At 40.1% G+C, this 15,793-nt stretch overlaps 1 protein-coding gene across 2 annotated transcripts in view; it reads left to right on the top strand.

The window, feature by feature from the left end:
* Positions 1–15,793, top strand: part of Cped1 (cadherin like and PC-esterase domain containing 1) — a 262,923-nt gene that overhangs the window by 83,684 nt on the left and 163,446 nt on the right. The gene's annotated exons all lie outside the window — the stretch shown is intronic.

The raw sequence follows: 15,793 nt of genomic DNA, 5'->3' as shown, positions 1-15,793 counted from the left end.
GCTACTCTGTCATGCAAAGGATTAACAGGAGCACAAAGAACTTGGTTGTTAACTAGTAAATCCAAAGTGCATCTGCCTTTAGGAACAAGATCACAAGATCTCCACCTTGACCTCTTTCTAAACAGGTGAAGGCTCACCTCTACTGTTGTGTGTAGTCTTTGCTACCCCACTTTAAGCCTCTGGCAGGTTCCTCTGGATCTGTGGACACACATACACACAGACACACACACAAACACACACACCAGCTTATTTTTATATTGCTTTAGCTCAATGGCCAGGCTCTTCTAAACCTCCTTTGGCTGTCACGCCCTTCTTTTTGCTCCTAGCTCAGCTCCCTAAATCTGCCTTCAGCTTCAGTTGCTCAGTTACCTTTACTCCCAGCTCAACACCCTAAACCTTCCCTCAGCTTAGTTCTGTTTCTAACCTCCCGCCTGCTACCCCAGGCCCAGTCGGTGAAGTGGTCAATGGCCACTCTACCCTAGATCTCACGTGACTGGTGGCTTTTCTTCCTCATCTCCTAGCTCCAGGTTCCTGCCTTGAGTTCCTGCCCTGATTCTCCTAAGTGATGAAGTGTGACCTGAGAATTGTAAGCTGAAATAAACCTTTTCCTTCCCAAGTTACTTTTGGTCATTGTGTTTTATCACAGCAGTAAAAACCTACCCCTTGCACTTATGTGAAAAGTCAGGCACAGCTGTGCACGCTTGTGATCCTAAGACTAGGATGGGCAAAAGTAGGATCCATAGAGCTTTCTGGCCAACCAGGCAAAACCCAGTGAGAAGTTCCAGGTCCAGTTAGTGATCCTATCTCAAAAATGATAGAGGAATATGCATGGCACACACCTGCACACACACCTGCACACACACAGACAGGCACATGTATATACACATATACAGAGATACATAGACACACACATATATACACACAAACACACACAGAGATATACACATGCACACACACATACACACAGATACACACACATATATACACAGGCACACACACACATGTGCATGTGCATATATGTGCACACATGCATGTGCACAAACGCTTGTACACACACATGCACACATACACACACATAGAGACAGACACACGCATGCACACACAAACACATACAATACATACAGATACACACACAGACACACACATATATACACATGTGCACGTACACATACATACACAAACATACATATATACATACACACACAAACACACAGGGGTGGGAGAGGTCAATGGTTGGGAGAGATATACAATGGTTGTTGAATTTCAAATCAAGCATTCCCCTAGCCTTCTTCTGGTAGTAAAGAAAGATATTTGCTCTCAACAGTATTGGAACGGTTATGGAAGAAAACAGTAGTAATTTTGAGATGCTCGAGGGTTCACTCATTTTCACAGCCATACAGACCAGGACACTGACTTGACTTGAACATATCCCCAGCATTAGAAAATAAGAGTCCATTAATGTGAGGCATTCGCTGACGTGTGCATGGTCTCATCCCTCGGCTGTATGTCGCAGAGTTTTGCTCCTGAGATCATGTCTGTTGTGGCTCATCTCTAGACCATCGCATTGTAGGGCGTATGCATAATAAGACACATTTATTAAGACTAATGCCTTGGCACAGGCATTTGGTCTCTTCCAACATGTTGCATTGAAAACTAATCGTGATAGAAACTGAAAGCGAAAGTCGCAGCAAAGCATATGGAAAATGAAACGCATGCAGATTCCTACGCAGAATCAGAATCTTGCATTCTGAGCTAGAGTTGTGATTAGAAAGGACACCTGTCCTGTCAGGAATGTAATTAACTGAATAATAGAGTAGCTTTGAAAGGAGTTCTCCCCTTTAATGATGGGGTAGACGTGCTCCTGTTTGCGAGAGATGCACAGACTCTATTATACAGCAAACATCTTTCAAACCCTGTGATTCATTGCATTTCTAACTTTTGAGACTATTTTTAAAAACTACTTCTAGCACCATCTAGTGGTCAGATGGAGGATGTTCTCTTTTCCTTTTTTTTTTTTTTTTTGTCATGTTTTACTAAAGAAAAGGAGCCTGGAGCCCACAGTATAGCATTCCAAGGGGTCACCTTGCCCCAGAATGACAAAGCAAGGAATTCACCCATATTAAGTGAGGGGACCTTCTTGCCTTATGTGTCTCACTCAACCTCTTTTGTGAGAATGTAAGCCCTGACAGCAATTCAAACCTACAGGGAGTCAGGAGTCCTAGGACCCAGAAGGAGAAGTCTCATTCAGTGTTCACTCAGCTGTAAGGAAATCTAGGTAAGATCGTTCCATTTGGCCTTCTTTTAGACTTATAAAGTGGGAACGATTTTATTGATTTTTCCTTCTTCATGTGGTCGTTATAAAATGCTTTGTATGGCAAGCTTTATTATAAATCTGTACGCGTTGCATATAAGGTGTCTTAGTCACTGTTCTGTTGATGTGAGGAGACACCACAGCCAGGGACACTTGTATAATAAAGCATTTAATTTAGGGCTGGTTGACAATGTCAGAAAGTTAGTCAGTGATCATCACGGCCAGGAGTGTGGTGGCGGGCTTGCCTACGAGGCTTGTTTTAAACATAAATTGGCAGGACTTTGTAAGGATTCATATGCCAGGATAGTTTTATAGATAAGCTACCCTAAAAAATTAATAAGACATAGCATTAAGTTCTTTGTTTGTTTGTTTGTTTGTTTGTTTGTTTTGAGACAGGGTTTCTCTGTATAGCCCTGGCTGTCCTGGAACTCACTTTGTAGACCAGGCTGATCTCGAACTCAGAAATCCGCCTGCCTCTGCCTCCCGAGTGCTGGGATTAAAGGCATGCGCCACCATGCCCAGCAAATTCTTACTTATACATCAGACACTGACTGTATCTAGCCCCTCTTTAACCTCACATAATTATTTATGGGGTAGATGCATTCATGTTCAGATCCATATCATCTGCTGCACCATTATCCTGGATTTTTTAGGCTGATTATACTATCCAAACTAAGGAAGAGTTTATTTGGAAGAAACTATTATGTCTGGATCTAAGAGGAGATTACATTTAGTTACTCATTCTGCTTTTATTATTTCCTCAGATAACACAGTCCTCTTGATCGAGTGCTCATGGGTATTAGGATTGAACAGTGCAATGTGTACTTACAGTAGGCAGAAGATGGTTTGGCTTTGTTAGGAAACTCAACAGCAGACCAGAATTGCTAGCCTTGAGAGAGAAAACTCCAGTCCTCACTTCTTGCTTATATGATATCTTCTAGGGATCCCCTTATACTTTATCTTATTACCCCTTTTCTCATGGGCCTATACTAGACTCAACTGCTCATGCTATCAATATCTCTGCTAAGCAAAAGGAAGGCCTACCATGGGAAGCTTTATGCTGTTGTCACATATGTGGAGTTAAGGATGAGAGGTCAAGGGTGAGTCTCCTATGAGTGCAAACAGCAGCTTCAGGTCTGAGCCTCTCGTGTATAATGGCACCACCTTCCGGGCTACTTACAAAGGTCCCAGAATTAGTCACCTTGGCGTCTTACAGTTGTTTTTCTGGGTTTTACTATAGGATTCTATGGTGTCAGTGAGAATTAACTGATTGTGCTGTCAAACTGTGTTGTGCTGTGCTGTGCTGTGTTTTTTGAAAAGCACAAATGTGAGGATGTGGATTAGTGGCTATGGGTAGAACCAAATTGTGTTTTACGGGAAGTATATGATTTGGCAAGATTAATGGTTTGTAAAAATCGTTTTTACAGTTGGAGGTTGCTTTGTCTTGGTTATTGGCTGCTACTGGGTAGTGGTGTGTTCACCAAGAGCCAGGCTTCTTATGTGTAAATCCCATCCCGGCCAAGTAATTGCCCAGTACTGTTAGGTGAGTTTCCTGCCTTCTCTTTGCTTTAATTGTCCATCTAGAATAAGGGAAGATCACAGTTTTCTAGCGGAGGTTTGCCTTGTTCTTGTTTGTTTATTTTTTTAAGCAAGATCTCACTGTGTATCCTTGTCTGGCCTGAGCTCCTTATATGGACCAGACTGGCCTTGAGCTTGCAAGGAACTTCCTGCCTCTGTCTACTGAATGCTAGGATTATGAACGTACACCACCAACTTTAGTATAGAGAGGATAGACTGGGTTTATATCTTTAAATTACTTTGAATACTGCATGTTATATGTGTACAATGAGAAGTTTATGGGTATTAAATATTTTTCACTATATTGCAAAGCTTGTCTTGGTCAGTGTTCCAATTCTGTGAAGAAACATCATGAACAATACAAATCTTATAAAAGAAAGCATTTAATTGGCAGCTTGCTTGCAGATCCAGAGGGCCAACCCATTATCATGATGGGGGCATGGTGGGAATATGGCAGTACTGATGGCCTTAGAAAAAGTAACCCTATAAGTGGAACAACAATATGAACTAACCAGTACCCCCGGAGCTCGTGTCTCTAGCTGCATATGTAGCAGAAGATGGCCTAGTCAGCCATCATTGGGAAGAGAGACCCCTTGGTCTTGAAAACTTTATATGCCTTACTACAGGGGAACGCCAGGACCAAGAAGTGGGAGTGGGTGGGTAGAGGAGTGGGAGGGGGAGAGTATGGGGGACTTTTGGGATAGCATTTGAAATGTAAATGAAGAAAATACCTAATTAAAAAAAAAAAAAAAAGAAAAAGCTGAGAGCTATATCCTCTGTTACAGGCAGATAGAGTAGAGTGAGATTTTGAAACCTCATATCTCACCCCAAGTGGCATACTTCTTCTGACAGGGTCACACCTCTTAATCCTTCTAATCTTCTCAAATAGTCCCAAACCTGGTGACTAAGCATTCAAACATATGAGCCAATGGGGCCATTCTTATTGAAACCACCACAGTGGTCTAGTTTTATTTTTATTACTGTGATTAAAAATAACATATGGGAGGAGGTTTATTTGGCTCACAATTCACTGTTGCAATTCATATTGTGGGGACATCAAGTCAGGAATTTAAAGATCACATTCACAGTCAAGCGTGGAAAGATCAAACCCATGGGTCTTTGCTTCCTTCCTTCCTTCCTTCCTTCCTTGCTTGCTTGCTTGCTCTAGGCTAGCTTTCTCTTCTCTCATACTATTGAGGACTACCTGTCTAGATGATGGCACTCCTCACAGTGGGCTGGGTTTTCCTATATCAATTAAGCAATCATGACAGGCCCCTGAAAATCATGACCATAACCCAACCTGATTTTGTTAAGTCTTCAGTTAAGACTCTCTTCTTAGGTAATTCTAGGTTGTGTTAAGTAGACAACTAAAGCTATACCAGATAGCTAGTCTAGCCAATTGGTGAGCTCAAAGTTCAGTGAGAAACCTTATCTCAAAAAAACAAGTCAGAAAATGAGAGAAGACACCCATATAGACACATATGGATAAATCCCTCCATATAAACATATGTATACTCTAGATCTGTGGTTTTCAACCTGTAGCAACCCCTTTAGCAAACTTGTATCTCCCAAAATATTTACATTACAGTTCATAATAGGAAAATTACAGTTATGAAGTAGCAACAAAAATATAATTTTATGATTAGGGTCTCTACAACATGAAGAACTGTATTAAAGGGTCACTGAAGTAGAAAGATTGAAAAACACTGGTCTATAGAGAAGTAGTCTATAGAATACAAAACACTGCACTGAAAGCTGCCCTTAATTTTATGTCATCCTGCTACATGGCACTTCTCTTGCTATCCACCTCATTTTAATTTAAGGGTGATTCCTTGCTGGTAGACCTCACTCACAGTTCTTCAAGTCAAGTCACGCACATTGCAGTACTAGTGGAGCAGACTCATTCCACACAAACACATGAATACCCCAGTAAATAATGACCCGATGGCAGGTCAGCATCTTTCACTGACCATAGACTATATAAAAAGGGGAGAGAAAGTTGTGAAATAGGATCTCTCTCTCTCTCTCTCTCTCTCTCTCTCTCTCTCTCTCTGTGTGTGTGTGTGTGTGTCTCTGTCTCTCTGTCTCCCTCTCTCTTCCTGTCTATCCCCCTTTTGATGTTGGAATTCGATGTGCTTAACATCACTGAACTTTAACAGTGTCACAATTGGACTCAACAAACAAATTTCTCTAGAATGGAGTTGAGATACAGGGCTCTACTTATTTTTCAAGTATGAAGCCATCACTATTCATGACCCAGTAATCCAAATATTGCTGTCACGGGAATGTTTACTCTGACTCTAAATAGAATTACTAAGAAAGATGATGTGTTTAAGTAAACTGAATCTGTTCTTCATCTTCTGTTTCGTGTTTTGCAAATGCTTCAGTTTCTTTAGCCTTCTCCTCCACTCAGCGTGGGTCATTCTACAGCCAGTTTTAGAATAGTGCTGGGTCACCCAAGAGAAAGAACTTTCAACTATAATCATAGCTGGCTATAAAAATACAAGGTCCAATCCACAAAATGATATTTTAAATTTCCCAATAATACAATGTATTTGTAAACCTAAAGTGGCCAAGCGCAAAAGGATAGAATGCCAAGGTGCCAATGAAGACCTTAATGAAAGAAACTGTTACCCATTGGACAGATTTTAATAGAGCATTTTGCTATGCGTGAGCCACTGAAACACTTTTAAGTTGTCGGTGGGTGAAACTCCTTAACCATACAAGACATGGCTCACACCTAAAAGCAAAACTGGAAAGAGAGAAATCTCTAGTGTGTCAACTCAAATCAACTTAAGAAAATTCTAGTGGGAAATACATGCCTTACAGCCAACTCAGACTCTCAGGACTAAAGTATACTGAGAATTTTGTAAAGTCATTTGGGAAAGAAAAGGTAGATCAAGGAGTCGACAAAAGTGCTGAGTAGCCAGCTTCTGGGAGAAACCCTCAGCAGCTACAGGATGCTGGGCAAGTACCTATGCGGGAGAAGCAGTGTGGGAGAGCCTCAACTACAGATCGCTTGATGGATAATGGTAGCCATGAACCTCTGTCACGTTTCATCTAGAGCCATGAAATTGAATGAGCACTCTTACATTTCAGATCCCTTATAGACACTTCATGTCTTTTCCTCTAAATCCAACTTTGCTGGCCTGCTAGTGACCCCCAACTCCCCTTGGGAAGAGCACCCCAAGTCCACTCAAGCTGTGGAACCTGACTCCAGCCACAGGGGAACTGAGCCACAGTGTGGCAGGGGAGCCAAGCCAAACAGCCCTTTGAGAAAGCTGGGCATCACGCTGATTGGGCAAGCAAAGTAAAACAGCCGCTTTCAAAGCCCTCATCTCTAGTTCCAAAGGCCTTGTAGGGTAGTTGGGTTTTGGTTTTTGGTTTTTGGTTTTTGGTTTTTGGTTTTTTTTCGATACTAAAGGAAGATTTAGGATCACCCAACCTGTAACATTTGTTTACTCATTGACTAATTTATTAATTGATTGACTGGGGAGAGGGACAAGCCACAGTACACAAGTGGAGGTCAAGGGACAGCCCACTGGACTTAATGTTCTCCCTTAAGGTTCCTGTAGGGATCGAACCCAGGTCTTCATACTTGGCAGCAAGCACCTTTGTGCTTTGAACTGTCTGTCTCACTGTCCCTCATCACAGAACGAACTTTCTGCCAAATTCTTCATGGAAAAGCCGCTTATTTCCTCGGTAGTTCCCTTCAGCTCACCAAAACACTGTTTCCCCAGTCACTCTCTTCGGTGAACTTTTGTACACTCTTGCTGTTCCAGTGTACAGAGCAATCAGTTTGATTTTCACGCGTCATGCCAAGATATACATTAAAGACTTACTTTCTAAGTCAGCATGATTCCTTCATTAGGTGAGGAACGAAAAGAGGAAAACCAGTATTTTTAATATTTTTTCTTTGCTATTAGCCATCTTGAATTCTTTCTGCTACTTCTAAATTGAGCTGTAAAATCACTACATGTTAGCCAGAATCTATTGTGATCAAAAATAATGTCAACTTTTTTTCATGACTGGTGAGTGATATTAGGACTTACTGGACTTATTAAATCAATGACTATATAACCCTAATTTATTGAAGATGTCAGGAACAATTTTGAATGCCACAAATATTTTCTTCAAGATATTTAAAAATAAATAGCAAAATCCAATTTTTTTTTAAACTATCAGCTTTTTCTCAGTCATCAAAGTAGCAGATTAAAACAAGGTAATTTCAAGTTTGGGATTGCCTTACAGGGATGTTCTAGTTTGCTTTCTTTTCTGTTGTTGTCAAAAATATCATGACAGAAAGCAGTGTAAGGAAGAAATGGGGTTCATACTGCTTACACATCTAGGTCTGTCTATCACTGAGCAACTCAGCAGAAACCTGGAGGTAGGAAATGAAGCAGAGACCATGGAAGAGTGCTGCTATTGGCTTGTTCCTTGATAGTGCTCATCTATCTTTATTTTAAAAAAATCCTACACTCATCTGTCTAGGATGAGTCCATCACTTAGCAATGAAGACATGCTCACAGACAGTCTGATGAAGCCAAGTCTTCAGTTGAAGTTCCCTCTTCCCAGTTGAATCTAGGTTGTGTCAACTTGACAATAAAAACTAACTAGCACAAGGGAGATGCAAATAAGCAAGGTTAAATGGAATCCTACCTGCTCAGGAAGTCATGGGGGCAGGAAGCACACAAAATCAAGGTTAGCCTGTGCTAGAGTGAGTTTAAGCAAATTATTAAGACCTGTTGTCTTAGTCAGGGTTTCTATTCCTGGATAAAACATCATGACCAAGAAACAAGTTGGGGAGGAAAGGGTTTATTCAGCTTATGTTTCCACACTGCTGCTCATCACCAAAGAAAGTCAGGACTGGAACTCAAGCAGGTCAGGAAGCAGGAGCTGATGCAGAGGCCATGGAGGGATGTTCTTTACTGGCTTGCCTCCCCTGGCTTGCTCAGCCTGCTCTTTTATAGAACCAAGATTACCAACCCAGAGAGGGCACCACCCACAAGGGGACCTCCCCACTTGTTCACTAGTTGAGAGAATGCCTTATTACAGCTGGATCTTGTGGAGGCATTTCCCCAACTGAAGCTCCTTTCTCTGTGATAACTCCAGCCTGTGCCAAGTTGAAACAAAACTAGCCAGTACACCTGTCACCAAATGAGCAATGAAAAGGAAGGCTGGGATGTAGCTCAGTTGTAGAGTGTTTGACAAGCATACAAGGGACCCTAGTACCACATACAAACCAAAACCAAAACAACTGAGTGTGAAAGCCAAGCTTTGGATGTGGCAAATCTATGAATACTAATGCAATAAGTCAACATATATAGAATATAATATATATATAGTTTATCATAATTTATGATATATTATTTACAATCTTGACAAGAGATGAAAAGTTTCTGAGAAATATTTGAAAATATCTTTATAGAAATATTTATTTTAATATCATTAATTAGCTTAAATGCTTACATTCTTTATGGAGAAGAAATGTTAACATGAAAGTTTATAATTCAGATAAGTAGAGAAAGAACTGACATTTTGAATTGCCTAATTACCATTTTTAAAGAGCAGCTCCCTCCACTTTTGCAGCATTGAGTTTGGTTAACTCTTTAGCGACATACCAGACACAAAACAGAAGTGCTAAGCTAATGATTCTCTTCACTCTCGGAGGTTGGAAACCTCCAGACTATTTCAGGAAGCTGGACTAGGGTGTGGCTGGCTTCTGTCTCATGCCCTCAGTCTTCAGTGTGTTAGAATCCACTCCTGTCTCCTGTGCTGAACAATCAAACCTGAGCCCAACAGAGCGCAATCACACTACTGGCCAGTGGTCAGGAAGGAGCCTCAGAATCAGACCATAATTCTGTACTCGTTTGTCTTCCTCCAGTGTCCCACGCTGGTCACCTGTTTCTGGCATGTAAGTCCCTATCTCCCATGAGACTTAATTTAGTCAACTGTTGCAAGTTTCTGTGTCTTCTAAATTCTTATCTTGGGATTCAAAGATCATGAAATTCTTGCTATCATTAAAAAAAAAACCTTGGCTCAAATATAATACCTTTGTTTGCAAACTATACAAATAGAGAGGCTACTTGATAGTAACATTGTATACTTTAATATATTAAAATATGATGTAAAAATTCTAGATTTGTGGATTTGCCATTCTAGAACATGTTAATGCCTGGTTTCATTTAAAGGGTAACCATCACCCTCAGCCAGTGTTTGTATCTTACATTTAAGTTATCACTGACTACACTACATTTAAGAGGAATTTATAATTACTGTTGCAGATTCTAGTAAGCCATTAATTATTCTGATGCAAATTAAATCAATACTATTTCATGGTTTATTCCAGAAAATGTGACCTGAGGGAGATGGTTTGATATTAGTAAAGTGATTAACTTCTTTTACAGCAGGTGGATTTAGGCATCTACTTTATTGTCATATTTATTGGACTCTTATGTATTAATATTTGTTGGAAGCTGTGTTTCAAATTGTTATTAATGACACTCATTAATTTATGTTAAATTATTCATCTTGGGCTTTGCTGGGGTAGTCAAGCATTTTCTTTTCTTTAAAAAAATTCTTGTCATCTGGGAAATTCATGTAGAAAAACATCAGAGGAAAATTAAGCTGCCATAAAGTAATAAAACAATCTTTCATGCTGTTTGGTCATTGCGGTGAAATCATAGGGCAAGAAAATTGAAGTGGTAGTCTAGACACAGCTTTTATTACCAAGGAAAATGAGTGGAATTCAAGGTTCTTATGTTGTCATGGTCAAAACATAGAGGAGTCCATGGGGAAAATTGGTTTTGTAGAACTGTGTGACTTTGACACTTCCACTGAAAGAACTGAATGAAGGGCACTTACAGCTTGCATTTGCTGAATGCTTGATAGGCGTGTGATTGATGGATCGGTTAGTTGGTGGGGATTTTGTACAATGACTACTCCGTTTAAAGTGCATTGCTGTGTTGTGCCATTGAGCTGGTCATTCCACATACTACAGGGCATGGATTACATCTCATTTCTTATAACAGAAGGCATGTGATGCTTTTGCCCCCAAACAGTATGGTATTGAAGTATTGTCTTATTGATATGTATATATTTATACACTTGTGGTATGACATGTCCTTCTATGATAACGGCATGAGAAAGACCTCTGAGGCCATCAAGAGGACGTCATCATCCACTGGCACACATAGTAGTGCAATGACTCCAGATTGTGAGAAATTACCCATGAATTGCCCAGATAAGGTCGGAAATGTATTCTAATAATACATTTATGTGTTTGCCATACTCGTTCTCTTAAAGACACCATGGTCAAGGTTATTTTAATAAAATGACAATAAAATCTGTTAAGGACTCAGTGCATTTGGAGTATGCAAAGTCCCAAATGACGACCTGCAATTGTCTAGGAAGTCTTGCTGTGAATCCATTTGGATCTGTTGCTGGCAGGACACTTTTGTTTGAACAAAGTATAGAGAGCTTGACTCAGATATGCTGTGTGTGTCAGTTCCAATTTTACTCTACTTATGACGTAACACAGTATTAGAACCTAGTAGAAAATTCCTTTAAATGAGTAAAACAAGACAGGAACTGCTGAGCTCCTTCGTCTCTTAGGACCACACAAAGCCAAACCTGACCAAAGAACAGGGTGTGAATCTTCCCGATCTACTCAGGAGTGGAGATGTGGTATCCACTGGGTCTACACAGTCGTCCTTGTTAGACATCCATTTGTGTGGCTGTACCCCTTACTGTTTTGTCCTCTCCTGAAGAGGTGAAAGGATGATTGATTGATATTCCTCAAATACCTTCTCAGGGGGTGGTGGCTTAAAGAACATCCATCTGTAGTCTCTTTCCCATGAGGCTGCTGGACCTCATACAAACAGAAGGGCAGGTGGTTGGCCCTGTGACATGCTCATCATTAATGCAATATGCAAAATTTGCAGGCCAATGAATTCTCCCCAATTAATGCCCAATTACACCATGTATTAGAATGGCAACTTTGTATCCAGAATTAAGAAAACTAGACTTGCAAATGACCTTAGCTACTATCCAGGTACTCATTTAGCAAAGATTTGTTCTGCACCCATTATGCCTTTTGGCATGATTTTTTTTTTCATCATCATTCACAAACTGGAGCAGATGAAGAGGTGAGGATATTTGTTGTTTTGTAGGAGACTTGGACTACGACTCCATTGGTTACAAGGAAGATGCTAAACACTCATGAGTGACCTCAGGGTCACCTCTCTCTTAAAAACAGGTGATTAATGTATAGGTAGTTTTTTTTGCACATAGTATGACTATGTGCTCATGTTAAAACTAGTTTTAATTTTTAAAATAATATTTTATTAATTCTCCTATATTTTTATGTGTTCATACAATATATGCTGATCATACTCACTGCCCAAACTCCTCCTGGAGTCCCTCTCACTCCCCCAGTATCCAATTTGTCCTGTATCCAATTTGTGCTACCTATATGCCCATGAGTGTTGGGCTACCCACTGGAACACTGTAGACTTATCAGGGGCCACACTAAAACAAAGCTGACTCTCTCCCCACTAGCATCCCTTGACTGTCAGTTGTTCCTTAATGAGAGGTAGGGACTCATGGGCACTTTCAGCATTCATGTTGGAATATTGACTGACTTGAAATTACACATATCACATGTCACAGGTGGAACATCACAGCTGCTGAGTTCATGAGTACAGATGTACCTGACAATGTCAAATGACACTGTGGTCCCCAGGTTCCCTGACCTCTGACTCTTAGAATCTTTCTGCCAGGTCTTCCATGATGTTCCCTGAGTCCATGCACCCAATCTTACCTGATTATACATTTCTAATTTTTTTTCCCTCCAGGAAGACCCGTGATGTAATAAAAGAAACATTGGGTGGACCACTGTGCAGTTGCTGATATTTGATCAACATTCTACTGTTTTTACTTACAAACAGTAATTCCATATCGTTCAGTCTAAGCCATCGCCTGCTGCCCTTTGTCAATATGCTTGCTGGATATTAAGATACCATTACTTCTCCTTCATTCTTTTCCTGTATGTGAACTCATGAACACATGGCGGAGTGAACTGTGAATACAGCCCCTCTTTTCCAAGTGTGGTATTTGTGTTGGGTCCTCTCCATTTAGCCCTGCAGTTCGCTCCAAGCCTTCCTCCAGATGGCTGTCTTTCACATCCTACATCCATGTGGATTTCTTGACATTAGGTTCTAGCAAGAACTCAGGCTTAGGGGTAGAAGATGGTGGGTCATTGGCTCCCTATCTTTCTTGCCTTGGCAATATGTGTGCCCCTCTACCTGTAATCTTTGCTTGATGACTACAGTAGAAGCTATTTCTGGGTAGGACTTCAATGTGTGTATTTCTCTTATATATTTGGTTGTGAGCCTAGCCTTTAATGGCTGAGCCATCTCTCCAGCTTCAATGTGTGCATTTCTAAAGTCATATTTGTGATGCGCGTGAGTTTCGAAGTTATATTTTTTTGTAGCTTTTATACCTGCAAGATAAGCATTAAGATTTGTAAATGCCCACAGGCAGAAATAGAAATTAATACCCTTATAACTATATTTATTTATACTGCTAATCTCAAATCATTATTAATTGCTAATCAAGGACTTTTATCTTCACTGGAAATTTAAAATACAAAACACTGTATTTAGTTTCTTAATAAGAAATGCAAGGCAACATCCAAACATTTGTGGAACATAATTATACTTTTGCTATTACTTTCATATTAATTACTAGCTATGGGGCAAAACATTAAATCAAATACACCAGAAAATTGGCAGCTAATCTTTTCTAGTACACATGTTTTTCCAGTGTTTAGTCTTTACCTGTGCTGTATATAATTACATGCTACACAGAGCAGGAGGAATTACTAACCAAGGGATGCATTTTTAGTTCCTTAGGGTAACATTTTGGTTTGTAACCACAAGTTGGCTAAACAACTCCAAACTATTTCATTGCTAACAGGAGCACCTGGAAAGGGTCAGCCTTGTGTTTTAGTATTATGAAAAGCTATGACAACTCATGGCATTCACATTCTGGAATCTAGAGGACTCTCCAGCAGTGTCACAATCCCAGTGTTGATTGGCAAGATCAGAAATGCAAAGACAAGCCTCTTCTGGCTCAGTCTTCCTGCTCATATAACAGCACCCCAGTCAGCAGGCACTGGGAAACATTCCATTACATATTAAAAGGCATGAGAAAGGCAGTCCTGCTGCATCCCTAACAAATGGTCCAGTTTTACTCCAGGCGACTCATAAGCTTACAGGCTTCAGTGCTCTCTGAGACAAGCTAAGAGTATGCAATAAATAAAAGCACCACACTACTCACTGGGTAGCATTTCACATCTGAATCTATTACACACTCTGACTTCATACCATGGGCAAGAAAACCTAATGGACATGTGCGAGGCACTTCACATGTAATTGCTTATAAAACATTTCAACTACCCCACGAGTGAATTAGAGAGTTATTTGGAAGACTACTCATGTAACAGAGTCTCTCATCTCCCAAATTCCTTAAGACTTACAGAAGCTATTTTCAGCTGTATTGTGGGGAGAATTCTAGGCATTCTGCATGTGTCTAGGAGTTAGGAGGGAGGAAGCAGGGTAAGAAGGAAGTGGGTGGGCTAACCTATTGAAAAAAATGTTGGATGGATTCACCAAAGACCTAAAAGGCCCCTCCCACAAGTATCTGATTCTGTTATCTAACATAAGATAATTGTGTTCACAATCATTTATAACACTTCCATAAAACACAACTGATTTTTCTATATATTAAAGGAGTTTATGTCTGCTCATTTTTCCCATATTCAAATAAGAGTCCTTTTTGATATCAAGGTATAACTAATTGCAAAAGGGATGTTGTTGTTGTTTTATAGGAATCATAAAATGTAACCATCAACAAACCCCAAGCCAAGATTGAGGGATTTTTTGTCAACATCTTACTGTTTTCTTCCCCCATCGATGAGGATTTTACCCAAGGTCATGTACATGCTAAATGCATGCTCTACCACTAGGCTGCATACCTTGGCTCCCATATTTCCAGGTCAGGTGGATGGCTCCGTGGGTAAAGGTACTCACTTCCAAGCCTGACTATCTGGGCTCAGGCCCTGAGACCTGCACTCATGCTGGATGGAGACAACCAACTCCTATAAGTTGTCCTTGGACCTGCACAGGCACCTGCTCACACACACGTACACAAAATGTAATAAAAAAAAAAACAATTGAGGTTGTGAATTCCAAGGAAAGAGATGATCTGCTATGCCTCTTCACTTATCAACTTCAACACCAAAGCAATTTGAATAACACCAATTCTGCTGTTATGATCGATGGAACTTCTTCACTAAGAAAGTCTTACTAATAGGTTATCAGCATTTACTTGCACAGACTCACACTGTGTTACAGTGGGCTGTGGGGATGCATCAAATAGTCCTACCTCTGTGACTTTCACTTGGGACTGTGAGAGGTTTTAAAATAGACTATGATAGTATTGATGGAGTGTGTACAAGAGGAAAATTAAATTCCATTTTGAGACCTGGATAAATTGTTTAACTCAAAAATAAAGTAGTGTGACCTGGGGGGTGGGGTAAAACAAGTCCTACACACTGCTGGATAGTATAGAAATTTGGATAAATGTTTTAAGAGGTAATTTAATAATGTCTAATAAAGTTACAACACATTTGTTCATTGACCTGGTAACTCTACATGCCTAGAAGAATTTGGGCAAACTTATATAGGTACACCAAAATAGTTGTAGGAGAATGTTTATCACAGTGTTGGTGAAAATATCAATGGAGAAATATTTCAAAAGTAAGAACACAGCAGAGAAGAATGGCCTACTCAATTATATATATATATATAATACTATAATCCACTGAGAAGTGTATATGGA

This window comes from Mus caroli, unplaced genomic scaffold (assembly GCF_978045245.1).
Source record: "Mus caroli unplaced genomic scaffold, Mus_caroli_1 scaffold_7, whole genome shotgun sequence".
NCBI lineage: Eukaryota > Metazoa > Chordata > Mammalia > Rodentia > Muridae > Mus > Mus caroli.
Note: the sequence above shows the minus strand (reverse complement) of the source record. Positions and strands in the feature narration are given on the sequence as shown.